Below are 27,029 nucleotides of genomic sequence, written 5' to 3'. Positions count from 1 at the left end.
AGGGCAGGGCCGATGGGGAGGTTATGGCTCTACCCCGTCACACACAGAGCAGGGCTGATCAGGGGGTTGGGGTGCCGCACCCTGACACACACAGAGCCACAGAGCGATCAGGGAGTTGGGGAGCTCCCCCCTATCAGGCACAGAGCAGGGCTGATCAGGGGGTTGGGGCTCCTTCCCCTGTCATGAACAGAGCAGGGCGGATAGGGAGGTTGTGGCCCTGCCTTCTGTCACACACAGAGCCGCAGGGCAATCATGGGGTTTGAGCACTACCCCCTGTCACGCTGATCCTGGTGCCGGGAGGCCTCGCGACTCCGCTGATCCCAGTGCTGGGAGGCATATTACCCTTTTACTATATAGGATAGAGGCCTGGTGCATGTGTGGGGGCCGGCTGGTTTGCCCTGAAGGGTGTCTTGGATCAGGGTGGGGGTCCTGCTTGGGTACCTGGCCAGCCTGGGTGAGGGGCTGATGGCTGTTTGCAGCTGGTCACACACCCTTCAGGGTTCAGGGTGGGGGTCCCCACTGGGGTGCCTGGCTAAGGGCTGTTTTCAGGCTGGCGGGTGACTGAAGCTCCCAACCGCTCCTTTTTTCTTTTGTTTTTATTCTGGGCCAACTTTAGCTCTGAGGCTTGGCTCCAGCTCTTAGGCCTTGGCTGCTGAAAGCAGGTATCTGGTTTGTTTGGGTTCTATAATCGAAACACTGTTTCAACTCCATTTCTGAGATTATAGTGGGCTGAAAGCAGGTTTCTGGGGTTTTGTTTAGTTTCTATATTTGTAACAATGTTTCAAACTGCAAGCTCAGAGGCCGGCAGCAGCAGGCAGGGAACGTTGGAGTCCTCCGTCACTGAAGCCAGCAAGCCTCATGTTCATTTCAAGCTGCCTGGCTGCAGGCCGCCATCTTGGCTGGCAGTTAATTTGCATATTGCCCTGATTAGCCAATGGGAAGGGTAGCAGAGGTATGGCTAATTACCATGTTTCTCTTTTATTAGATAGGATAGATATATGCCAAAAGTAAAACTATTTTTTCTTTTTCTCAATTTTTAAAAAATCTTTTTCATTTAAATTATTACATATAGTGTTTCATATGTCTCCTTTTCCCTCCATTGACTTCTCCCCAGCCACTCCCCGCCAGCATATGCCCTCACCCCCCTAGTTTCTGTGTCCATTGGTTATGCTTATATGCGTGCATACAAGTCCTTTGGTTGATCTCTTACCTCCCTGCTCCCTGACTTCTCTCTGAAGTTTGACAGTCTGTTCGATGCTTCTCTGTCTCTAGATCTATTTTTGTTCATTAGTTTATGTTGTTCATTATATTCCACAAATGAGTGAGATCATGTGATATTTATCTTTTTCTGACTGGCTTATCTTGCTTAGCATAATGCTCTCCAGTTCCATCCATGCTGTTGTGAATGGTAAGAGTTCTTTCTTTTTTAAGCAGTGTAGTATTCCATTGTGTAGATTTACCACCATTTTTTTATCCACTCATCTACTGATGGGCACTTAGGCTGTTTCCAAATCTTAGCTATTGTAAATTGTGCTGCTATGGACATAGTAGTGCATATGTCCTTTCTAATTTGTGTTTCTGATTTCTTGGGATATATTCCTAGAAGTGGGATTACTAGATCAAATAGGAGTTCCATTTTTAACTTTTTGAGGAAACTCCATACTGTTCTCCACAGTGGCTGCACCAGTCTGCATTCCCACCAGCAGTGCACAAGGGTTCCCTTTTCTCCACATCCTCACCAGCACTTGTTGTTTGTCAATTTGTTGATGATAGCCATTCTGACAGGTGTGAGATGGTATATCATTGTCATTTTGATTTGCATCTCTCAGATAATTAGTGACTTTGAGCATGTTTTCATATGTCTCTTGACCTTCTTTATATCCACTTTCGAAAAGTGTCTATTTAAGTCATTTGCCCATTTTTTGATTGGATTGTTTTAAGAGATTATATATATTTTACCAGAGGCCCAGTGCAGGAAATTCGTGTGTGGGTGTAGGCCTGGCCCGTGATTGAAGCACCAGCATCTGGCATGAAAGGGCAGGTCCCAGCTGGCCTCTGGGCCCTGTATAGCACCTGGATCCTTGGGCCCCCACACACCCCCCTCTGCCTGAGTCATGGCGCCTGAGTCCCCACATGGAGAGACAGTGAGCAAGGCCGGACACTGTGGTCCAGGGTGCAACGTGGGCCTCTGGGCTGCCCAGGAGTGCCACACTGAAGCTGGGTGGGCAGCGTGCTCTCTCCCAGCTGGCATTGCAGACCAACTCCTGCATGAACCCATGGGGAGCCCGACTGGCCCCTGCAGTCCCAGCAGCTGTGGCCCGGCTCTCCCAGAAGATTCCATGCAGGTGTGGGTCGGGCTCCTCATGGGCACACGGCACCTGAGCATGGGGGCATCTCTGGCATGCGAGCCCTTGTATCCAGGGGCAGGGTAGCAGGGGGAGTGAGAGTGAGCTTGGCAGATACCCTGCATTTTCACTGCACCTCCATCCCTGTCACCCCCACTCCGAGGTAGCTGGCGAGAGGTTGCAGCATGTCACCGACGCCTGCCATATTCTGCACCACCTCCTGATGTTCAGCACACGTCAACAAGTGGTCAAATTCCCTGTCGAGGGGACAATTTGCATATTAGTCTTTTATTATATAGAACGTTTTGTTAAATTCTGCCAAATTTCCTTCTCAAAAAGCTTTATAAAAGTATAATGCTATCCACAGTGTTTAAAAGTGCTGTTTTCTCATACATTCAACAATACTTTTATTAAAGTTTTAGATTCTTACCAGTCTGATGGGTAAAAAATAATATGTAATTGCTGCTTTAATTTGCACTGCCCTGATACTATCAAAATTGAATGAGCATGACCTTTGTCCATTTTAAATTAGTAGTTAATTAATTGCCTATTTATTTACTTTGTCCATGTTTCTATTGTATTACAAGCTAATTCTTTGTTGAATATGTTGCTTATAGCTTGTATATTAGATTTATTTACCACATTTTTTTTTAACTTTAAATTGAAAGTTTTAATTTTGGCATAATCAAGTTTATTATTTTATTTTATAGCTTCTGTATTTTGGGTCTTGCTGAATAAAGACCTTCCTTACCCAAAGATGATAAAAATAATAATTATCTATTTTTTTCAAACATTATTGTGATTTTTTTAAATGTCCATCTCTGCTTTGTGTGTGTATGTGTGTGCATGTTTGGTGTGAACTGGGGTAGGGGTCCTACCTTTTTTCCAAATACATAGGCAAGGTTTTAATCCAATTTATAAAATAATTAATTCTTACTTATAAGAAATAGATACATCTATTCATCTATAATCTCTGTTACATCTACAAATTCTTGGTCTAATATAACCCTATCCTATATATTAAAAGAGAAACATGGTAATTAGCATACATCCGCTACCCTTCCCATTGGCTAATCAAGGCGATATGCAAATTAACTGCCAGCCAAGATGGCAGCCGGCAGCCAGGCAGCTTGAAACTAACATGAGGCTTGCTTGCTTCAGTGGCGGAGGAAACCAACGTTCCCCGCCTGCCTTGCCGGCCTCTGAGCTTGCAGTTTGAAACATTGTTACAAATATAGAAGCTAAACAAAACCCCAGAAACCTGCTTTCAGCCTGCCGCAATCTTAGAGCTGGAGTTGATACAGTGCTTCGATTATAGAACCCAAACAAACCAGATACCTGCTTTCAGCAGCAGAGGCCTCAGAGCTGGACCCAGAGCTAAAGCTGGCCCAGAATAAAAAAAGGAAAAAAAGGAGCGGTTGGGAGCTTCAGTCACCCGCCAGCCTGAAAACAGCCCTCAGCCCCTCATCCAGACTGGCCAGGCACCCCAGTAGGGACCCCCACCCTGAAGGGTGTGTGACCAGCTGCAAACAGCCATAATCCCCTCACCCAGACTGGCCAGGCACCCCAGTGGGGACCCCCACCCTGAAGGGTGTGTGACCAGCTGCAAACAGCCATCATCCCCTCATCCAGGCTAGCCAGGCACCCCAGTGGGGACCCCCACCCTTATCCAGGACACCCTTCAGGGCAAACCAGCTGGCCCCCACCCGTGCCCCAGGCCTCTATCCTATATAGTAAAAGGGTAATATGCCTCCCAACACCAGGAGGCTTCCCGGCACTGGGATCAGCATGATGGGGGCAGTGCCCAAACCCCCTGATCGCCCTGCTGCTCTGTGTGTGACAGGGGGCGGGGCCACAACCTCCCTAGCCTCCTTGCTCTGTTTGTGACAGGGGAAGGCGCCCCAACCCCCTGATCAGCCCTTCTCTGTGCCTGATAGGGGGGAGCTCCCCAACCCCCTGATCGCCCTGCAGCTCTGTGTGTGACAGGGTGCGGCGCCCCAACCCCCTGATTGGCCCTGCTCTGTGTGTGACAGGGTGAGGCGCTCCAACCCCCGTTGCCCCCACGGGCCCTGCTCTGTGTGTGATGGGGTCGAACCATAACCTCCCCATCGGCCCTGCCCTGAGTGTGAGAGTCAATGTGCCCCAAACCCCTGATTGGCCCTGCTCTGTGGGTGATAGAGGGCGGCCCCCCAACCCCCTGATACTTCCTGCTCTGTGTGTGACAGGGGGCAGTTCCCCAACTCCCCTATTGGCCCTACTCTGTGAGTGACAGGGGGGAGCTCCCCAACCTGATGATTGACCCTGCTCTGTGAGTGACAGGGGGCAGCACCCCACCCCCTGATTGGCCCTGCTCTGTGCGTGTCAGGGGTTGATGCCACAACCTCCCCATCGACCCTGCCTTGAGTGTGACAGGGGGCGGTGCCCCAACCCCCCAATCGGCCCTACCCAGAGCGTGACTGAGGGTGGCATCACAACCTCCCAATCCGCCCTGCTCTGTGCATGACAGGGGGCAGTGCCCCAACTCCCCAATTGGCCCTGCTCTGAGCCTGACCAGGGGCTGCACCTAGGAATTGGGCCTGCCCTCTGCCACCCGGGAGCAGGCCTAAGCCAGCAGGTCGTTATCTCCTGAGGGCTCCCAGACTGCGAGAGGACACAGGCCGGGCTGAGGGACCCCCCCGCCCCTCCAAGTGCACAAATTTTTGTGCACCGGGCCTCTCGTCTTACCTAATAATAGACAAACATGTAAATTGACCATCCCCCGCTTTGCTCACTAGCCAATCAGAGTTTGCAAATTAACCCAACAAAGATGGAGGTTATAATTTGCATATGTAGGTGCAAAGTGGCAGAGTGGGAGCAGTGAAGACTGAAGGCTCCAGCCTGAGCGAAGGCCTGGGTCCCAGGTGCCAAAGGAAAACCGGTGCCGGCAGCCAGGGGAAGGGAAGGCCTATTGCATGAATCTCTTCATGCAACGGGCCTCTAGAATTACATAATATAGTCTGTTTTGATGTCTGATGTTCTAAGACCTCAGTTCTTGAGATCCCCCCCTTTCACAAAATACCATTTTCTATTCTTGTACATTTTTTTTCATGTGAACTTTAGAATCAGATGGTCAATTTCATACAGTTTCTAATGAGACTTTTATTTGAATTTCTTTGAATTTTATATCTAAGTTTAGGGAGAATTCACATCTTTAAAATATTTTAAATATCTTGCATTCAAATATCTTTAATAAAGACTTGTATAGTTTTGACCAAGTATGTCAAATATATTTCTTATAGATTTATTCCTAGATACCTTATCTGTTAATAAAATATTTGTTTTAGAACTTTTTTATAATTGACTGTTGCTGTAGGATAGGAAAACTATTATTTTTGTATGTGGCCACCTTGCTGAACTATCTTACTGGAACAAATCTTTTAGTTCATTTTTCTGGCACTTTCTTAATAGACAGTCATACAGGATGAAAATAGTTGTAATTTCTCTTTGATATTGCACAATTTATACATTTTTGTTTTTAAAGATTTTTATTGAATTTATTGGGATAGCATTGTTTAACAAAATTATATAGGTTTCAAGTGTACAATTTTATAATTTTATAAAATTTTATATCATCTGTATGTTGTATTGTGTACTCACCACCCAAAGTCAAGTCTCTTTCTGTCACCATCTATCCCCCATTTACCCTCCTCCACCTCCCCCACCCCAGTACCTCATTTTTTGTTCTAATTACAAGCTCATTATTTTGTAAAGCTACATGCTGAAAAGTTGCTTCTTGAGTCAAAATCTGTTCTAAAATTTTTCCATCCACTAGTTCTAGCTCAGTTTTGTAGAGCTAAACAGAATAAGGCAAACCCTTCTACAGGATAACCTTTCGGGTATTTGATCTCCCCACATCTTCTGTTTTCAAGGATAAGCAACTCTAATATCATCTATATGTATATATCTTTTGTACCTTGACTCATCTTTCCCTAAATGAATTCCATCTATTTTGTCAATGTCCCTCTCAAAACATGTTCAGAGTGGAAGTGTTCAGGTATTTTTTGACCATTGCAGAGTATAGAGAGACTAATTTTATTAATTTGCACACAATTCTCCTATCAGTGTTCTCCAAGGTTACAAAGTTAGAGCTAAATGGGTTTAAAATATTTTTTACAATGGAATAATTTCATAAATGAAATCTTAGCCAGTACCTTAATTCTTAAAACAGATAAAGTGGAGTTTCTCTTATTGAAGTGAAAGGAAGGCGAGAGGGTACAGAACCTTAATGATTTGAACTTCCTTTTTGTTCCCCAAAGTAGCCCACGAAGAATCCAGAGGATCTAAAAACTACAAATTTAATCCATCTTCTTTAGAAGACAATGTGGCTTAGAGAGGAGAAATGACTTACTGAGGTCACACATTTACTTTACAGGATAGAACTAAACTTGGGTCTCCTGTCTCCCATCCCATAGATCTTTCACCATGTCACTATTAACCTTGAAATAAACTGAAATCTTAGGGCTGCTGTTAATATCCATCTGCTTCAGTTATACAGTTGAATTTTGGAAATCTAAATGTGGGACTTTACATTTATTAAATGTATTAACTATAATCTCTACTAGAATTCAAGGAAACAGACTTTTTGTTTGTTTGTTTTGGCCCATCAATTGTGCCTTTTAAAAACTTTCTAAGTCTTGATTCTGTCATCCAACTTTAATTTCTTTTGGCAAGGCTGTTCAAGTAATACTATAATTAATTATATTGACACTGAACCCCCAGTTCTTCAATTTGCCAACAAATGTATAAGCAGGACCTAACTTCAAAAACTTCAGACTCACATTTTATGGCATGTATCCTCCTTTAGATGGAAAACTACTTATATATTGAGACACATTTCACATACCATCTCCTCTTAAAGTGGTACTATATCCCTATTCTTTATCCTTGAGGCAGAATTGATAGGAGCCATTCTATACTAAAATATAATTTCCATAACTAAACAAACTTTCTCTGCTATTTTATGAATTCTGTAATGGTCTTACTTATTCTGTGCATTCCCATACCCTGAGTCTAGGATGGCAGGTGACTATAGTGACTGCCTACTGAGAAGGATTGTGAGGTCAGGTAGTGGCAAAGAGTGTTGTGAAGGGTTAATGATTTCTGCCATGGGCTCAGGAAGGAAGTATTTTGCAAACCCTAAGACATTCCCAATACTCAAAAATGCTTCAAAATATAGTTTATACCCCCCAGATGTATAGTAACTTTATTTTAAAAAGTTAGTTGGGCATGGCTTGTGTCATCCCTTCTTTTTGTCTACTGATCATAATTTTTCTTAAGTGCTCACAAACAATATTCTAATAACCTTTTTAAAGATATTTTTGGGTTTCAGCATAAAGTTAATTATTGGTTTATATTTTTGAGATATGCTTCTTCCTCTTTTCAAAAATAAGACAACATTTCCTTGTCTTAAGCCTTCTGGCAACTCTTTCATTTTCCAAGAACTTTCCAGGTGGTGGTGACTCATTTGGAGAAAAAGGCCCCTTTCACTCGGACCTTTCAACATCATTGTTTGTAATGGTTAGGGGCCATAACTAGGAGAGCTGTTTCTTGGAAAAAGTATATTTGAATTGGGCAAATCAGAGGTTGAAGTCAGGATGGCCAAAAAATGTGTTATTGACAGAGGTCTGGCCTAGAAAGACAGCCAATTCTAGTGAGGCCGTTTTCTCTGAAACATGGCCCAACAAGCATTTCAGATGACTCTCCCTATCTTTCTTCCCTTCCCCTTCTCTTGGCTTCGTGTTCTCCTCTTGCTGTAGTTTTTCACCTCTGAGCTGAATTTGGATGGCTAAAGTGTAACCTCAGCACAAAAATGGCCAGAAGAATGCACATCTGTCCTTGAGTTCCGGATGAGAGTCTAGGTCAATGACTGCTAGTGACAGAGATAATAAGCAAAACAGGAAACAATTTCAAGAAACTGAAGATAGTAAGGTAATAATAGATGCAACTCAGACTGTATACATATGAAAAAGAGAGGATATCAACTGTGTAGACACACAAAAATGCAGTAAAATGGTGATTCATTAGAACACTAAAAGCCACAGATTTTTTTGTGTGTGTGTGAACATACTTTTTGCTCAGTCTTGAGCTAGACACTGTGAGAATACAAAGACATGATCCTAAAGATGTTACAGTAATTTGAAATTTTTTCTACCTTATTATGCTAATGAGAAATAGCCAGAATCTGGTGTTTAGTTGTATTTTTTTAAAAAGCCTTTTCTTTAACAAGTTTTGGAACCAAAATATAGTGACTTTTTAAAAAGGCTAACCTTCAATGATTGCAAAATGAAATCCATGCAAACTCTCTGTTCCAACTATATGTTAGTTAAATGACCATTGATCTATTGTAAATGCAAAGAAAACAAAATTGAAATCAATTGCAACTTGTCTCCCCACTCAGTGTTGTGGGTTCCTTTGTAGAAGCTGCAACAAACCTGGTTTATTTAGACTGGGAAATCTCATCATGCAGGCTCAGTCCAGCTAAGGATCTTGTCACTTCAATGTGGATCTTACCACTTATTTGGGTAAGAGGTACAGTGAGAATGGGGCCTTTGGCCCTACAAATGGTTGTTCTGTTGCTATAAACCGTTGCAAGCCCATGCAAGGGACAAATGTAAACAGGGGCTGCTTTGCTCTCAGTGGAAAGGTTTGAGTTGAATGCCTTCCAGGCAATCACACTGGTTGCCATTTTATACAGTCTATTTCTGTCTTCCTGTACACATCCCTTAATTTGCATTTCTGCTTAAACTTGCCACTAGTCTTGCCTCTCTGTGTGGGAGGTGGAATGGATTTGAAGAGGGAAAAAAGAAAGGCCTTTTTTGTGAGGAGGGGGAGAATATAAGACCTTCACTAGCTGTTCCTTTTGGATGTCTTCAGAGAAGAATTTTGTCTCCTGGCCTCCTTGTGGGGTGTCACAGAAGCTCTCTTTTAGCAAAGACATCAGCTTTACTTTTTTGTGTATTTGACTTTTAGCTGAGTTTGAACCAATTTGGCTTATTAAAAAGTGGTAACGGGCATAATGGGAATATCAACTAAAAGAAGGTGGAGACAGATGGTTTACATGAAGAGCATGATTTGAAGGGGCCACTAAAGGCCCTTAAATATATTTCACCAAATTTTAAGGGACATGATATGTATACTATTAGAGCATTATTCCTTAGATTCAGTTATGGTCCTGTCTAGGTATTACCTCCAATTCTGGGCAGGATGCAGATTAAGCTATAAACACTCTAGTATGCATCTGCTCATTAGAAATTTCCAGCCAACTCGTCCTTTCTCAGTAACCAGTTGTTGTTCCTTGGCAATATATTGGACTTGGATTACTTTCACCAATCTTAAGGGAAATTAATTTAATTGTGTAAATCCACAATCTTAACAGGCCTCAAAAAGCGATTTGTATGAGTCAAAACTTGGAATGGCTAAGCAGTTTAGATGATTGTATAAACAAGTTCCAAGTCAATTTTTCAGAAAATTATATGTAGGTCAGACTCAAGGAGATAATTAAATTATGACAGAAGATATATAACCAAGAAGTTTCCATCAGACTAGCAGCTCCTTGAGGACAGGAGGAATGTCTTATTCTTTTTGTATCCCTAACAGTTACTGTGGTGATTGAATTCTCATGAGCACTCAGTGAATGTTATTCAATAAGTGAACAAATTCAGAAAAATATATTGACTTAAAAATTGATTCTGGAGTGAATTACCAAGTAATGTTGGTGAGTTTTATTGTAGAGATTTTATAAAAGAAGATAGGTACAGTAATACTATGCTCAGGACATGAAAGTAAAACGCTCTGTAGAGGAAGACAAAGACAGTGCATGTCCCTTCTAGTTTGTGGATGCTATGAAACATGATGAAGGTAGTTCATACAAGGTTCTCTCTCTCTCATTCTCTCTCATTCTGATTCCCCCTTCTTTCTTTTCCAAAACCAATTTATTTTATCAGATTTCCTGGGTATCACCATATTCAGCTTCATTTCCTCCTCATAGAGCACATATCTTTTGCAAAATAATGATAATAATTTGCATTCATATACCACTAATACTTTTCAAGGCACTGTTATATGGACTATCTCTTTTTGTTTCAAATTGCAAAACACCCCACTATGAGCATGAAAAATAGTATTAGTTGCAGTTTTCAAATAAAGAACCTTAGATATAGAGTGTTTAAATGATTTGTGCATGATCATGTAGCAATGTGTGACTGAATTAGGACTAGAAGTCACCTGGAGTCTCAAAATTTGTGAATGAAGGTTTGTTAGGAAAAGAAGAGTTAGTCCTACTGCCTTCAAGGTTATAATCTTCATACGTTTTGTTGTTTCAAATTCCTTATTTAGATTCCTTTCTAGGCATATGAGACTGATACTTGAAAAATGGCCAAATCAGGCATTCTCCCAACTGTGAGGTCTCAATTTTTCTCAGGTTTTTTCTTCTGCAAACATGAAGTGCATACTTAACTAGATTTAAAACAATATTGTGCAGGACATCTTTATGTCTCTTTAAGCCAGCTGACATAGAAGTCTTCTGGATTGTGCTGCCCCAGAATGCATTTTCTCTTTCTCTGTCTTACAGTTTTCTTTGACAATCACAGGAGGAGGACGTCTTGCACTAGATGACATTTTGTTGAGTCCTTCCCTTCTTGGGGTGACAACTTTTTCACACAGATTCAAGAGGTAGCAGGTCTCCGTAATTACCAGCCCAAACCCTATTTGGTGTCCCAGAATAGAATGAGTAAGGCAGTGTTGTACTGAAACCATGGATGAAGTTGGACCTCAGAGCCTGGGAAGGATGCCAGGACTAAAAGAGCCAAGGACTTTGCAAAAACCGGAGGTCTAGGCAGGCTGTGAGTCATTAACCAGACAAGCAGTTACAAAGTAGGAAATAGGCTTCTTATTGGGGTTAAAGCAAGGCCAAGGGTCAGAAACTAAATAGCAATGAACAATAGTAATAACAACAGTACTACCCTGGAGAATGATATAAATTTGCCTTAGCCTGGAAGATAGTTGAAGTGGCGCTGATTCTAGGGAGTGGCCAGTCTGAGATCTGTAGGTTGGAGCAAGGAATGGAGAATGTGGTGGTTGTAGCAAAGGTATTATCTTGATAGTCAAGAAATGCCTTAGAGCAGGGTTTCTCAACCCTGGCCAGATAGTTCTTTGTTGAGGGGCTCCATTCTGTTCATTGCAGGTCATTTAGCAGCATCTCTGGCCTCTACCCACTAGATGTCAGTAGCATACCCCCCCAAGTTGTGACAACCAAAAAATGTCTCCAGATATTGTCCAATATCTCTTGAGGATTTAGGAGGAGGAAAAATAGCCTGGGTTGAAAACCACTTAAAGTTATAGATTGTGAAAATATTGATTTTGAAGCTTGTAGGATTTACTGGTCTCTAAATTATCCTCAGAGCAGGGAATCTAATGTAGCAGGTATAGGCATCTGCAATCCAATCATTCTCAAATGTCTTTTTCACATCTAGTGCCTGGATCATCTCTTCCATTAAGCACTATTGCCATCCCTAGGAACACTGAACCTCAATTCCCTTAATTGCAACATCAAGGGTAAATCAGCTCATGGTATTTATTCTTGGTTTACATGCAAATTGTGACAAATATGAAAATACATTTTACTTTTAGAAATTGTGTTCTAAAAGACATGTTCAATTTCTGTTTTCTTGTTATTTACCTTGAGTTATTTATTTATTTATTTATTTATTTATTTATTTATTTATTTCCATTTCTTTCCTATTTTCATGCAGCCATATCCGTCACAATGGAAGTGTGTAGATAATGAGGTGGGACACCCAGAGGCCAAAAATGAAGAGGAAGGAGAGAGCTAGAGAATGTAGACTAGGGCCACTTGACAAGAACTGCTTTGGAAAATAATTGCAAAGAATATTTTACCCAATTATCTATCTTCTAACTCAGTCTCTTTTCTTATCATGCATTATACTGACCCTTTCTTAATTAGGTGAAGATGTCTATGCAATTTTTTTCTTTATTGTTGCCCTTGTGGTAGATTGTAATACCCGTCAGAAGTAGAAATCCTCTAAAGACCATTCCAAACAACATCATGGAGTGAAACGTGACATAGAAGAGACAGTAATATATAGTGGAAATGGCCCTAGACCAGGAGTCCAAACCCAAGTTCTATTTTCTGTTTTCCTCACTACAGACATTTGATCTTGCAAATCACCTTATGTTGGCTGAACCTCAGTTTTCTCATGTGCTGAATAGATCTACCTGTTTGCCTACATAATAAACTATATGATTCAGATGAAACGATAGGGTGAAAGCATCATGAAACATGTAAAAGCATTTATAAATGCAAAATATTATTGATTAATTGCAGACTATACCTCTTCAATTTTTTTGCCCAAATATCACAGTGTCCATTGGCTAGATGTCATATTCAAGGCTATAACAATAGTTTCTTTCTCTTGCTTGCAGTGATAGACCAACTCTCCAGGCCTTCCTCTACAGATCTGCTTTCTACCCTATTCCACCCTGCTCTGCCCTAGAAGGCTGACCCATTATCAACAGGCTCTCTTATCTTTTGGATTCCAGTTGTGTTTGGCCACTGGGGAGCACTGGCAGGGAGAAGAATGTGATTAGTCTATTTATCCCCTGGCACCCTGCCTGAGAGGTTGCTTCTATCAGGGAGCTCTCTTCATGCAGTATTCATGCTCTCTTCCCCCTCTGGGTTTTGGTAACAGCTATTTCCCCTCTCTCTTTCAGGCGTAAGGGTGGTAATGGACCCCACTATTACTAGTCTTGGGATACTTCAGAATCCCCTGTGGTTTTATTATACTCTATCCATATTTTTGTAATCAATTATCTTTATTAAACTCTACTCAATTTATCTACTCTGAGTGTGTCATGTGTTTCTTACTTGGACCATGACTGATATACCCACCAAATCTCTGTCTTTTCTGCTCTCCCAATCTTTATTGTAGTAAAATAAACTGTTTTAAATAAGGGGACATTATATAAGGAAATGCAGTAGGTTCATGGCTATCAGTATTCTGTCCAGTTATGTTAAGAATTAGCTCCTTAAGTCATTATCTCAGAACATCTTACAAATTGGGTAGTCCATGCTCTTTTTTTATCCTCAACCATTGAAGGGCATTTAAAGGCCATGAATCTAGTGCCTACTCTCTACCACAAAGTTCATATCCTTACTAAATTCAAGCAACCTGGGAGGCAATTCTCCGATGCACACTCCAGTCTCTGGTTCGCTGTAAATCAGTTTGCACTCCTTTGCTTCCCTTGGACTCAGTTTGCAGAGAATGAGCTTACATCCGTTTGATTCCCTTGGACTGGAGTCTCAGGAAGCCTGGGAAAGGGGTACAGTTAAGCCTCTGGGATTCCATGACAGCTGCCAACATTCTGGCCCTGGTGTCTCTGCTCATTAACCGTGTCTAACCTGGAATGCTTCATAAACGGTCAGAGCTAGAAGAGGTCTCAGAAATGAACTAGTTCAGATGTTCTTTACTTAGGATCTATAGATGGGCTTCAGGGAAATCCTCAAGTCTCCTAAATTATATGAAAAATTAGCTATGTACACATGGGCATTTTTCTGGGGAGAAGGTCCATAGTTTTTATAAAATACTCATAAGGGCTTTTGACACAAAAAATACACAGCCCTTAAAAGGCTCTAGATCAATACTTTTATCTTACAACAGAGGAAACTGAGGCCCAGAGATAAAGCAACTTATCCAAGATTCTGCAGCAAGTGAATGGCAGGATTTAATCTAGAATCTATGTAGACGTTCACTTCCTTTTTAAAACAAACTTTCCTTCCTCACCACCCTTCCTCTACTGAATTCCAAAGTCATATTCCCACTATACTTCTTGCATATCAGACACCAGCTAACTGTTAACTGCAACTGATAACTGTAATGGGCCCTACAAGCACACCGTCTTATTTTAATTGACTCTGCTAAACAGAATTTGGAGTTGTGTGGGGCTCAGGGCCAACCTTAGAGCTTAGTGGTGCCAAGGGATCAAGCAGGGTTTTTCCACCCCAGTTCTCTCTGATGAATGAAGTTCTGTCTCATCCCCATTTCTCTGAGCCAACTTGTCCCCGGGGCCCCGTGGAGGGGCAGGTGTTGGTCCTGGGCATGGACTCAGCAGCCCAACTCCAGTGCCTCTGCAGCTGTTCTCATCCCTGTGAGGCCCCCAATGGGAGCTGAAACAGAGAATCTTGGAAAATGGCAAAAAAAAAAAAAAAAAAGCTAAGAAAAAAACACCCTTGAGCCAGGCTTCCAAAGGAGCTGGCACTGCCCAGCTCAGGTTATTAAATCATAACTAGCTCCTGGTAAAATAGGGTAGAAAGTCTTATTTTTCCCACCTCTCCTTCTGTGCCCCACTTTCCCAAGTCACAGGTATTTTCATTCTATCTAGAGTCCTCTACTGTATTTCTTTACCCATGTCTCCCTGTCTAGGAAATAAGTGCCTTTGTTATATGACTTAGGCACCCAATATGTCAGAGTGAAAGAAGCAGTCTTGACTTCTAGTATCAGCTCTGTAACTAACTAGCAATGGGGTCTTATTCAACTCTCTTAATCTTGATGAGATTTCATGCTTCATCCATTAGAAAATGGGGTTAACGAACCAAATGAGGTAATAGAGGTGAGATCGCTTGACAAATGCCAAACAACAAAAGCTATGTGGGTTCATTTTGGCCTTTCATCGCTCAAAGATAAATTATTTTAAAGGTTGAAAAGACTAACCTTGAGGGCCTATAGTCCAGCTGAGATCTGGATGCCTATATTTCAGTTTAACTGGGTTTTCTGGGGAAAATTCTAGAATGGAGTAGGAAGGAGAGTAACCACTGGCTGTAAGTTTAAGAAAAAAAATCAGTGTAAGAAATCACTTGACAGAAGTACAATCTATTCCTGGAGTCATGCATGGTATTTTACATCCTAAATACCTATGAAAAGAACATATAAGGACCAGTGACACTTCGCCAGGCAAGAAAGAAGAAATGCCCATCATATCTAGTGCTCAAGGATCAGGAGTCAGACTTAATATGACTTTCCATAGGAATAAGTAGACTAGCTTGCAGAGGGTCAGAAAATTCCCAAGGATGGCACAAGGTAGTGGAAACAGAATATCAATCCCTCTCTTCACAATAAACCAATAAATACTGGTTCTTAAGGCCCTGGGAAGGATCACACGATAGCTAAGCACCATGATGCAAGAAAAAAGAAATCAGACTCATTAAGAAATGGATGCTTAGCTCTTGGCAAAGTGGAAATAGAGGCAACATACCTCAACATAATAAAGGCCATATATGAAAAGCCCACATCTGACATCATACTCAATGGGGAAAAACTGAAAGCATTTCCCTTAAGATCTGGAACAAGACAGGGATGTCTGCTTTCACCACTCATTCAACATAGTACTGGAAGTGCTAGCCATAACGATCAGACAAGAAAAGAAGAAATAAAAGGTATCAAAATTGGAATGGAAACTGTCATTATTTACAGATGGCATGATACTGTATATAGATAACCCTAAAGATTCTACCAGAAACTATAAGAACTTATAAATGAATTCAGTAAGTAGCAGGATACAAAATAAATACCAAAAATCAGTTGCATTTTTATACATCAATAATGAGCTAGCAGAAAAGGACACTAAAAAATAATCCCATTTACAATTACATCAAAAGATAACTAGGAATAAATTTAACCAAGGATGTAAAAGACCTGTACTTAGAAAATTATAAAATACTGAAGAAAGAAACTGAAGAAGATACAAATAAGTAGAAGCATATACTGTGTTCATGGATAGGAATAATAACATTAAAATGCCCATACTACCCAAAGCAATTTAGAGATTCGATGCAATCCCTATAGAGATACCAAAGGCATATTTCACAGAACTAGAAAAAAACATTCCAAAAATGTATAAGGAAAGACAAAAGACCCCAAATATCCACAGCAATCTTGAGAAAGAAGAACAAAGTTGGAAGACTCATGCTGCCTGATATCAAACTATACTATAAGGCCATAACAATCAAAACAGCATGATACTGGCATAAAAACAGTTAGATTAATGGAACGGAATAGAGAGAGAGAGAGCCCAGAAATAAACCTACACCTTTCTAGTCAATTAACATTTGACAAAGGAGGCAAGGACATACAATGGGGTAGACAGTCTATTTAATAAATGAGGTTGGGCAAATTGGACAGATACATGCAAAAAAAATGAAATTACACCACCTTCTTACAATATACAAAAGAATAAGCTCAAAATAGATTAAAGATTTAAATGTAAGACTTGAAAACATAAAACTCCTAGAAGAAAACATAGGCAGTAAAATAGGCATTTCTGGTAACAATATTTTTTCTGATATATCTCCTTGGGCAAGGGAAACAGAAGAAAAAATAAACAAATGGAACTATATCAAACTAAAAACAGTTTTTGCACAGCTAAGTAAACCATCAACAATGAAAAGATAACCCACTATATGGAAGAACATATTTTCCATTGTTACATCTGATAAGGGGTTAATATTGAAAATCTATAAAGAACTTATATAAATCAACACCAAAAAACAAACAAACAATGCAATTAAAAATGAGCAAAGGACCTGAATAAAAACTTCTCTAAAGAGAACATAAAAATGTCCAATAGACATATGAAAAGATGCTCAATGTCACAAATCATCAGAGAAATACAAATTATAACTGTAATGAGATATCACCTAACACCTGTCAGAATGGCTATCATCAATAAACCAACAAGCAATAAGTGTTGGCAAGGATGAGAAGGAAAGGAAACCCTTGTTAAGTGTTGCTAGGAAACCAGATTGCTGTGACCACTGTGGAGTCAGCTCAAAAAATAAAAATAGAACTACCTTATGACCCAGCAATTCTATTTCTGGGAATATACCCAAAGAAACTCGAAATACTAATTCAAAAGAGTATAGGCACTCCTCTGTTCATTGCAGTATTATTTACAATAGCTAAGATTTGGAAGCAGCCCAAGTGCTTGTGAGTAGATCAGTGGATAAAAATGCAGTGTTGGTGAGGGCCTGGGGAAGGGGCATGAGCAGGGTGGAGAGGGTCAGTGGGGGGGGGTGGGAAACGGGGACATCTGTGATACTTTGAATAATAAAGATAAATTTTTAAAAATGTAGTGGTACATTTACACAATGGAATAATACTAGGCAATAAAAAAGAGGGAAATCTTAGCTTTTTTTGTTTTGGTTAAATTGTATGAATACAATGAATACATGAATACAATGTGACTCCATTGCATGTTTATACCATAATTTGTTTATCCATTCAGCTGTTGATAGACACTTGGATTGTTTCTATCTTTTGGCTTTTGTGAATAATGTTGTAACAAACATTACGTACAAGTATCTATTTGAGTCTCTGGTTTCAATTCTTTTGTGTATATACCTAGAAGTAAAATTGGTGGGTGTTATGGTGTGATATATATGATAACAAAAAATACATACATGCACCGCATAACAATGTTTTTGTCAATGACAGATCACATGTCTGATGCTGGTCCCATGAGCTTATAATGGAGCTTAAAAATTCCTATCACCTAATGATGTAGTTGTTGTAACATTGTAACACATTACTTATGTTTGTGGTGATGCTGGTGAAAACAAGCCAGTCATAAAAATATAGTACATACATTTATGTATGTACATATATTGACATTAATAATAAACCACTGTGTTATTGGTTTATATATTTACTATTAGAGGCCCAGTGCACGAAATTCATGCATGGGGGGTGTCCCTCAGCCCGGCTTGCACCCTCTCACAATCCGGGACCCCTTGTGGTCTCGGGCCTAAACCAGCAGTCAGACATCCCTCTCACAATCTGGGGCCGCTGACTCCTAACCACTCACCTGCCTGCCTGCTTGATCTCCCCTAACCACACTACTTGCCTGCCTTATCGCCCCTAACCACTCACCTGCCTGCCTCATTGCCCCTAACCACTCTGCCAACCTGCCCGATGCCTCTAATTGCTCACTTGCCTGCCTGACCACCCCTAACCACTCTGCCTGCCTGCCTGATCACCCCTAACCACTCTGCCTGCCTGCCTGATTGCCCCTAACCACCTCTGCCTCGGCCCCATCCCTCTGAGATTCATCAGTCTGTTCCATATTTCCATGCCTGTGTATTGAGCATCTGCCCCCTGGTGGTCATTGCTCATCATAGCTATGGTCGGTCAGCTGATCTCTTAGGCTTTTATATATATTAATCCCCTTTTAATCTTTTAATTTATATACATTAATCATATATATATATATATATATATATATATATATATATATATATATTTTAGTGGCCCAGTGCATGAAATTCATGCACATGAAAAGGGGATTAATTAGAGGAAATATTTTAATATTGCTATTTGCCTTTTATAATAGAAGTGTCAGAGATGAAAGAAAATTAGTAAAATGTATATGAAAATCTTCCTCCTGTCAGAGTCTGGGGCATGCTGTGGGACCCAGAGTTGTCCCCACCCACCTGCAGTGCCTCAAAATTGTACAAGACCCAGACCCAGCCAGCCCCACCCCCATTGGGGGGGATCCAGACCCAGCCAGCCCCAACCCATCAAGCCCTGCAGGGCGGGGGGCACAGCCTCAGGTCCTCTGACAAGCCCCACCAGGTGGGGGCTGCAGCCTAAGGTCCCCCGGCCCAGGGTGGGAGGAGCAGTCTAAGGCCCAGCAGTGGGGCAGGGGGCGCTTCTTAAGGTCCCCCGTCAAGCTCTGCTGGGCAGGGGGCATGGCCTGAGATCCCCTGTCAATCCCTGCCAGGCGGGGGGGGGGGGGCGGGCATGGCCTCAGGTCCCCTGGCCCGATGCAGAGGAGGGGGCGTGGCGTGTGGTCCCCTGGCCCAGTGCTGGGGTGGGGAGTAGGGCCTGAGGTCCCTTGTCAAGCCTCACCAGGTGGGGCATGCAGGCTCAGGTCCCCCGTCATGGCCCAGCGCCACGCAGCCTCAGGTCCCTGCTAATTGCTGCTTAAGGCTCATTACGGGAACTCAGCCTCCATTGTGGGTGCAGCCATCTTGTGTTACGGAAACCCTGCCTCTGCTGTGGGCACCGCCATCTTTGTGACAGTGTGATGGTCAATTTGTATATTCCCTCTTTATTAGAGAGGATAAGTGGTGAGTCTGTTGGTGATATGAAAGCAGCTGAAGAATATTTGGAAACTTTAGATAAGCTGATTGCCGAGGAAAATTTTATGCCAGAGCAAGGATTGAATATGAATGAAACCTCCCTATTCTGAAAACAGATGTCTGAAAGGACTTTCATCCATAAGGAGGTCAAGTCAATGCCAGACTTTTAAGGACAGGGTAACAGTCTTGCTTGGGGACAATGTTGCCGGTTACAAATTGAAATCCTTTGTAATCTGGCACAGTGAAGACCCCAGAGCCTTCAAACATATCAGTGGCACACACTGCCAGTAGCCTACAGAAGCATTAAAAAGTCATGGATGACGCATCTCCTTTTCCAAGATGCCCTCCTGAATTGCTATGCCAGCAAAATGGAAAAATACTCTTTGCATAATAACGCACATTTCAAAATTTTGCTTATTGTTGATAATACACCCAGATGTCCTCCTTTCATTGGTCATCTTCATCTTAATAGCAAAGTGATGTTTCTCTCTTTGAACACCAGATCTTTGATCCAACCAATGAATCAAGGAGTTATAGCAGCTTTTCAGGCCTACTACCTGAGGAGAACCTGTGTCCAGGCTATTGCTGCAACTGAAAAAGACCCTGAGAAGATGCTGATGCAATTCTGGAAGGATTATAAGATCTATGACTACATCAAAAACCTTTCTTGGGCTTCGAGGGATGTCACTGAGAAATGCTTAAATGGCAAGAGGAAGAAGACATCATCTAGAGGTTCATTGATGACTTCAAAGAATTTGCCACTGATGAGGAGGTTGCAAAAATCCACAAGGCTGTGGTTGAGATGGCAAACAATTTTAACCTGGCTGTGGATGAGGATGACACTGAGTATTTCCTAGAGGTGGTTCCTGATGGATTCACTAATGAGGAGTTGTTGAAACTGAAACAAGAACACATAGCTGAAGAAGAGGCAAGAGAAAAGGAAACTGCAGGAAAAGAAAAAAATAGATAAAAATGCTCAAGAAAATTCACAATGAAGGGTTTAAAAAAAACTTTTTCAGACCTCAACGAGCTACTTAAAATGAAAAGATGGACCCTAATCAAAAAGTTTTTAGTAATAAAGAAGAAAATTCATGGCGCCTTATCTGCTTACAAGTGTATATAAGATGAAAAAGGAAATAAACCAAGCAAACCACCACAGACCTGTTTCTGGAAAGAGTGACACCTCCTTAAGAAGAGCCTCAGGCAGGTACTTCTGGAGCTTTTATAGAAGAAGGCATGGTTATTAAAGGAGAAGACAGCCCCTGAAGACCTTCCAGTGGGACAAGATGTGGAGGTGGAAGATGGTGATATTGATTATCCTGACACTGTGTAGGCCTAGGCTAATGTGTGTTTGTGTCTTAGTTTTTAACAAAAACATTTAAAAAGAAAAAAAAAAGCTTTTAAAAATAGAAAAAAAAAGACTCATGGAATTAAGGATGTAAAGAACGAAAATATCTTTGTGAAGCTGTACTATGTATGTTTTAAAGCTGTATTATTACAAAAGAGTCAAAAAGTTAAAATGTAAAAAAATATCTCCAAGGTAAAGCCTTGGGATGGGATATGGTCACCTAGTAAATAAATGTAAATAAAGAAGTTCTGAGAACTGAATGCTGGGGCTTTCAAATATTGAACAGTCTGGAAGAGGAAGAGAATCTAGCTAAGGAGATTGAGGTAGGAGGAAATCCAGAATTCTGCAGTGTCCCAGAAGTCAAGAGCGGAAAGTGTTTAAGAAGGACTAGCTCAATTTACATCTAATGTTGCTGAGGTGTTTATTTATTAAGACAAAGCCAGAAAAGTGACCATGGGATTTGACAACAGGGAAGTTATTGCTGACCTTGATGAGAGCAGCCTTGGTGGAGTGGTGGGGAAGGAAGCCTGATTGGATTGGGTTGAGAGAAGAATTGGAAGTGTGGAAGAAAACATAAGATCCTATAAATGTGGAAGTGTTTTGAGAACAGTAAAAATATCTTACCAATGCAAGTAAAATTGTTATCATTTTACCAGAGATTTTAGGAAAGTTTAAAGTGTTGAATAAATACATCTGTGTCAATAGAGGCACTGCAGAACCAAGGAGCTGTTTGCCCAGGCAAACATGTTGACAAGAAAAACCCACAAGTAAGACCTCAAGATAACTTCATAAAAACAAGTTTGATAAGAACACCAGGGCTGTCTCAGAAACAAGCTCTTCAAGCCAGCCCTATGTCAACCTCTGGCTGGAGCCCATACAGGGTTGGCAAGCAGGAAATGTTCCAGAATGAGAGTAGAAAATGCCTCATCCATGATGTTTACTGAATCTCTCATTAACTTATTTTATGAAGCTTGCTAGCTACTCATTATGGGCAGGGCACACTGTTGCCAAGACTGGGAAATCAGTGTGGTTTGTCTGCCTTGCCACAAGGTTCCTTCTTTTTCACCACTGGGGCCACTCCTCTCCCCATAGACACTCTCTGTCCTCTTCACCCTGAATTTCACGAGTAGGCAACTGTATGTTTTGTCTGTGCAGAAGGCTGGCAGGTGGGTCTGGGCAATTGTGTGTGTTTGGAGGGTTAGAATCTCTGTGACTATACTGGACTTTTTTTCCCCAGTACTGTTAAGAAAAAGGCATGTTCCTGCTTTTGTGCCTTTATTTATGCAGTTACCCAAAATACACTTTACTCCTATCTCCATCACTTATATCTTACATATCTTTCAAGACTCAGGTTTTGTCATCTCTGAAACCTTCCCCAGTGTTCATGATTAGACTTGTTCTCTTTCTTTTGGGTTCCCATTGCTCTTTGTGTCTCTGTAACAGTGCTAACAGCAGTATTCCCTGCGTTCCATTTTTTATCTAGTGCTAACTTGCTTATTATGGTGTCACCTGTGAAGACAGAGGCCTTTTATTGTATATTTCTGAATCTCTCACATAGTTGTTCTTTTGCCATAATGTTTAATGAGTGAATATTAGTGGGATTGACCTTTCAATGAAAATATTTTGCATGTTGAAAGTGAGTATAATACATAGAGAAGCAAGATCTTTTTTTTTACTTCCTGAGATAATTTCATTCTGAACAATTAGATAGTGAAATCTAGAATCTACCAACAGTAGGCACCTATGAGAACTAAGTGTCAGTATCTGGATGGAGAATTATTCCAGGTTAAATCAAGTCAGAGTGAGCTTGCCATTTGCAGCTAATAGAATAAAACTACTCTCACACAGTGATCTATTGTCTTCATCACTCCATTTTTTTACTTTGGCCTTTAAGTCAGTGGATGGTCTATATATAATCTATTGTTCACACTAATGTGCAATGAAGCTAGCTTCCTTTCCCCCAGTAGTTGCTGATTTTTTTTTAAAAAAAGGAAGAACATTGATTTAATGGTTCACTGTTAAAGTTGATTTTATTGATTTTGAACTGGCAGTTGGTTAATTACAAACACAGGTGTCATGTTTTTGTGTTCTTGTCCCTGACTTGAATACTCAAATGTGACTCATACAAAAGCTGATGTCAACAAGACTCTTTTTCTCTGAGGATGCTGTGAGTAGTATCATAATGATTATTATTTTTATCACTTCTGTTTCCACCTCATGATGGGCATTTTATCTCAAATAACTAATGTCAAAATTATACATTTGCAACATAAACTAAGGTGGACTTTGTGTTGCATTGCTTCCATAGAATTTCAAAAACCATGTTTGTAGTGTGAGTTTCATTTGGGAATAATTTCTTACACTCCATTCTTTAAAAAAACATATTTTTATTGAATTAATAGAGGAAGGGAGAGGAAGAGGGAGATAGAAGCATCAATGATGGTAAAGAATCACTGATAGGCCTCCTGCATGTCCCCTACTGGGGATCAAGCCCAGAAACCCAGGCATGTGCCCTGACCGGGAATTGAACCATGATGTCCTGGTTCATAGGTCAATGCTCAACCACTGAGCAACTCTGACAGGGCTACACTCCATTCTTGTCCTCCTTCTTCCTTCTTTGTTCCTCTTTATTTTCCTTCTCACCCTCTTTCTCTTTGTCCTCCTTCTCCATTGCATACTTAGTTGCCAATTAGAGTAATAAATAGGAGTTTTCTTGTTCATAGATAAAAAATAAGATCCGTAAAGGTGCTTTTGTTTTCAATACAGTAAAATGTTCTAATGAGTATCAGATACTGGTTAGGACAAATGGGGACTCTCCTGTCTAGGCTATATACATGCCTTTCAGGGCTCTAAGAAGGCATTTTTTATCAGGAAATTTAATTGTTTTGTCCTGAATTCAATCAGGACACCTAAGTGCTACTCTCAACTCTTCCGTGAGCCACCTGTGTATCCTTGGGCCACTTTAACTCTGTATTTTGTGTTCCTGATATTTTTCCAGCTCTGTAACAAAGTAGAGGAGGGCTGTTGTGTTTCAGTATCCAAATCAATTGGGAGAGCTGGGTATCCACATGCACAATGTGAATTGGTCTACATTTTGGAGCCAGTAAAATGTGGGGTGGGATCACACAAGAAACCTGATGCTGAACAGCTGGATTGCAAAATGAATGTGTTTGAAGCCAGCCCCCACCGTTGTGAGTGTGTCATAAGCATAGGGGGCTTTGCCTTTCTTAGAAGCTCCCCAAAGGAGGGGTTATCCAAAGACTTTCCCAAAGCCTGGGTGAGGCAGAGAGGCTTGGGGTTGGAGGAGAGTAAGTCATTGTAACAGCAATCACCAGAACAATATGAGAAGGCTTTGTTGTCCTACAATAGGATATCATGGTGTGTCACTGCAATGGTTGCTTTTGAGCTTTCGGTTTTTCTTCTTGGGAAGAAATTTCTACAAATACCTCCAAAATTAATGTTCTTGTGCCTTTTGGTGAAGTGTTGCTGTTTGAAGTATTTACTAAATTATTTTTATGGCTAGTAGTTGGTTTGAGGTTTTCTATTACTTTTTGAGCTAATTTCATTATTTAAGTTTTCTTTTAAGCAACATCTGTCTCATCTAAGTTTTCAAACTAGTTGGCATAATCATGTAAAGAATAACTTCTGACTTCATAGTTATTGTTCCTTTCTTATTCCTAAATGTGTGTATTTGTTACCTTTCAAAACCTTTGGATGCTGGTTTCTACTTTGTGCCGCACTGATTTCTTCTTTCTTGTTTCTACTTTTCTGCCTTTGCATGCCCTTACAAAGCTGCCCCTCCCCCTCATTTTTTGTACATTTGAGGCAAAAACAGTCCTGGTTACATTCTCACTATGTGATAAGCCCTCTACCAGGAACCATTGATAGATACAGAGGGATGGATAGACTTGGTCTTTACATTCAGGAAACCTGTGATCTAATGGGAATGACTAGGAGAGTACTCATGAAAATACAGGCAGGTCTTGAAACAAAGTGCTAAATCCTAGAGACTACTAGTGGAAAGACACTCAAGTATGAGGCTTTCCTCATTCATGATAAACACTAAAGGCAGCCAGTCAGGGTCAGGGGCGGCCCCGTAAGGTCAAGGAGGTGTCATGGAGTAAACAATTCAGAGACACACAATGTATCCAAGTTAGGGGTTCCAGATTTTATTAAGCTAAAGTCCAAGATATCAGTGGGAGTGTGCAGCAGAGTTTAAAGCCATGTAGCCTCTGTCATTGGATCTGCTTCCAGGACAATATGCATGGTACTTATTGAATTAACAGTGCCAGCCAGTGACTGGTTCACTTGCTACTAAATAGCTCCCATGGCACCTACATATTCTTCTATCTTACCACTCATTTACAGCCTCTGTTTCAATGTCTCTCACACTATCAGATTGTGAGCTCCATGAAGTCATCGCCTGAGTGTTATTAATCTTTGTCTCCCCATTGCATGGACAATCCCTAAGTGCTTTGTTTTACCAAGTGGCCAAAAACACCGGCTTTGGAGTCATATCTGCATTTGTTTGGCTTCATCCCTTTCCACCTGAGTAACTTACTTATTGTCTCTGTGCCTCAGTTTTCTCATCTGAGAAATAGTGAAGATAATAATACTTACTTCTAAGATTTGTTGTGACAGTAAAATGAGGTGACAAATTTAGAAGTACTTAACAGAGTGCCTGTCACAGAGTAAGCATTCAATTAGTGGTAGTTCTGATTAGCATTACATGCTTGTGGAATGAATGAATGAGTGAGAGACAAAGGACTAAAGAAGGATGTTATATTATTTGATGAGGTCAGAATTTAGGGTTAGAAGAAGCTTGATAGGAGCAACCCTGACAATTCTCCAAGTCTCCTTCTTTTCTCTTAACATCTCTTGGATTATTGGCAGGCTGAGAAAATGGGGACAATCTTTATGCATCTTTTGCTTTGTGTAAGGCTTGCAATCATATTGGCTGAGGGAACAGAAGTTGAATAGGCCAGGGATGGAGAATAATATTATTATTATAAACATTTTTCAAATGTAACATAGTGTACCCAACAAGCCATTGTTAGTTTGTGAGCACTGTGCCTTTGGATAGTCATTACTGGTAGCTTAATTGGGTAGTTTAGAACAATTAGAAGCTTTGAACACTTTCAAACTAAAGATTGAGATAAGAATGTTTTGACTTCATGGTTTCTCCTGGGTTTTACCTGGTGTGCTGAACTAATTATCAGATGTAATTAGGAAAGCTGAGAATTGGGGAGACTGCAAGGAGCACCATACTTTCCCAGGGACCCTTGTTGCTTTATGCAGCAAAGGGGTTGGGAAGAAAGTCTCTTTATTTTGGACAAGCAGCAATGCACAGGGGACTAGAGGGTGGGAAAGATCCTGGGAATATGTCTTTACCAGCAGAACCTCAAGCCTATGGGGATCCATTGCTCTTGATTAGATTTTAAGTGGTCAGGGCAGTTTCCCCCTTCTTGTTCTTCAGGAAGGAATGGTATTCTGGGCTTTGATCAGGTTCTGGGTCCATTTTCAACAAAAGTTCAATTTGGGGAGTGGGCAAAGAAGTTAAGAATTGATGTCCTTGTTTAAAGACTAATGAAGATGGTGAAGAGAGGCACCTTCCCCTCTCAGTCAGTCACAGCCTCTCCACCACATGCTTACGAAGATCTTTCTTACCTGCCTTGGTCTAGAGTCCAGTGGTCAGCAAACTGCGGCTCACGAGCCACATGCGGCTCTTTGGCCCCTTGAGTGTGGCTCTTCCACAAAATACCGACTTCTGTGCATGGGCCACGAAGTTTCAATCACACTGTACGTGTGCGCCCGCACGTGGTATTTTGAGGAAGAGCCACACTCAAGGGGCCAAAGAGCCGCATGTGGCTTGTGAGCCGCAGTTTGCCGACCACTGGTCTAGACACTTGACCCAGACCACTGGCCCCAGAGTTGGGCTAGGATTACTGTCATCTCTGTGTCTCTAAGGAAAGGTAACATTTGTAAGGCCATATGCTTGTTGACTTTTGTAAAGACGGGGGTATTCCATTTGGACATGGTTCCAAAGTTACCCTTGATACAAGGCTACCATGAAAAATGGAAAGGCAATGACACTCAGTATATCTTTACCCGTTAGGGGCTGTGTACAGACTCTGAGCCTAGTGTTTTG

General features: G+C 41.2%; 1 protein-coding gene across 2 annotated transcripts in view; it reads left to right on the top strand.

The window, feature by feature from the left end:
* Nucleotides 1–27,029, top strand: part of DCX (doublecortin) — a 154,761-nt gene that overhangs the window by 89,549 nt on the left and 38,183 nt on the right. The window lies entirely within an intron of this gene.

This window comes from Myotis nattereri, assembly GCF_964212035.1.
Source record: "Myotis nattereri genome assembly, chromosome: X".
Taxonomy (NCBI): Eukaryota; Metazoa; Chordata; class Mammalia; order Chiroptera; family Vespertilionidae; genus Myotis; species Myotis nattereri.
Note: the sequence above shows the minus strand (reverse complement) of the source record. Positions and strands in the feature narration are given on the sequence as shown.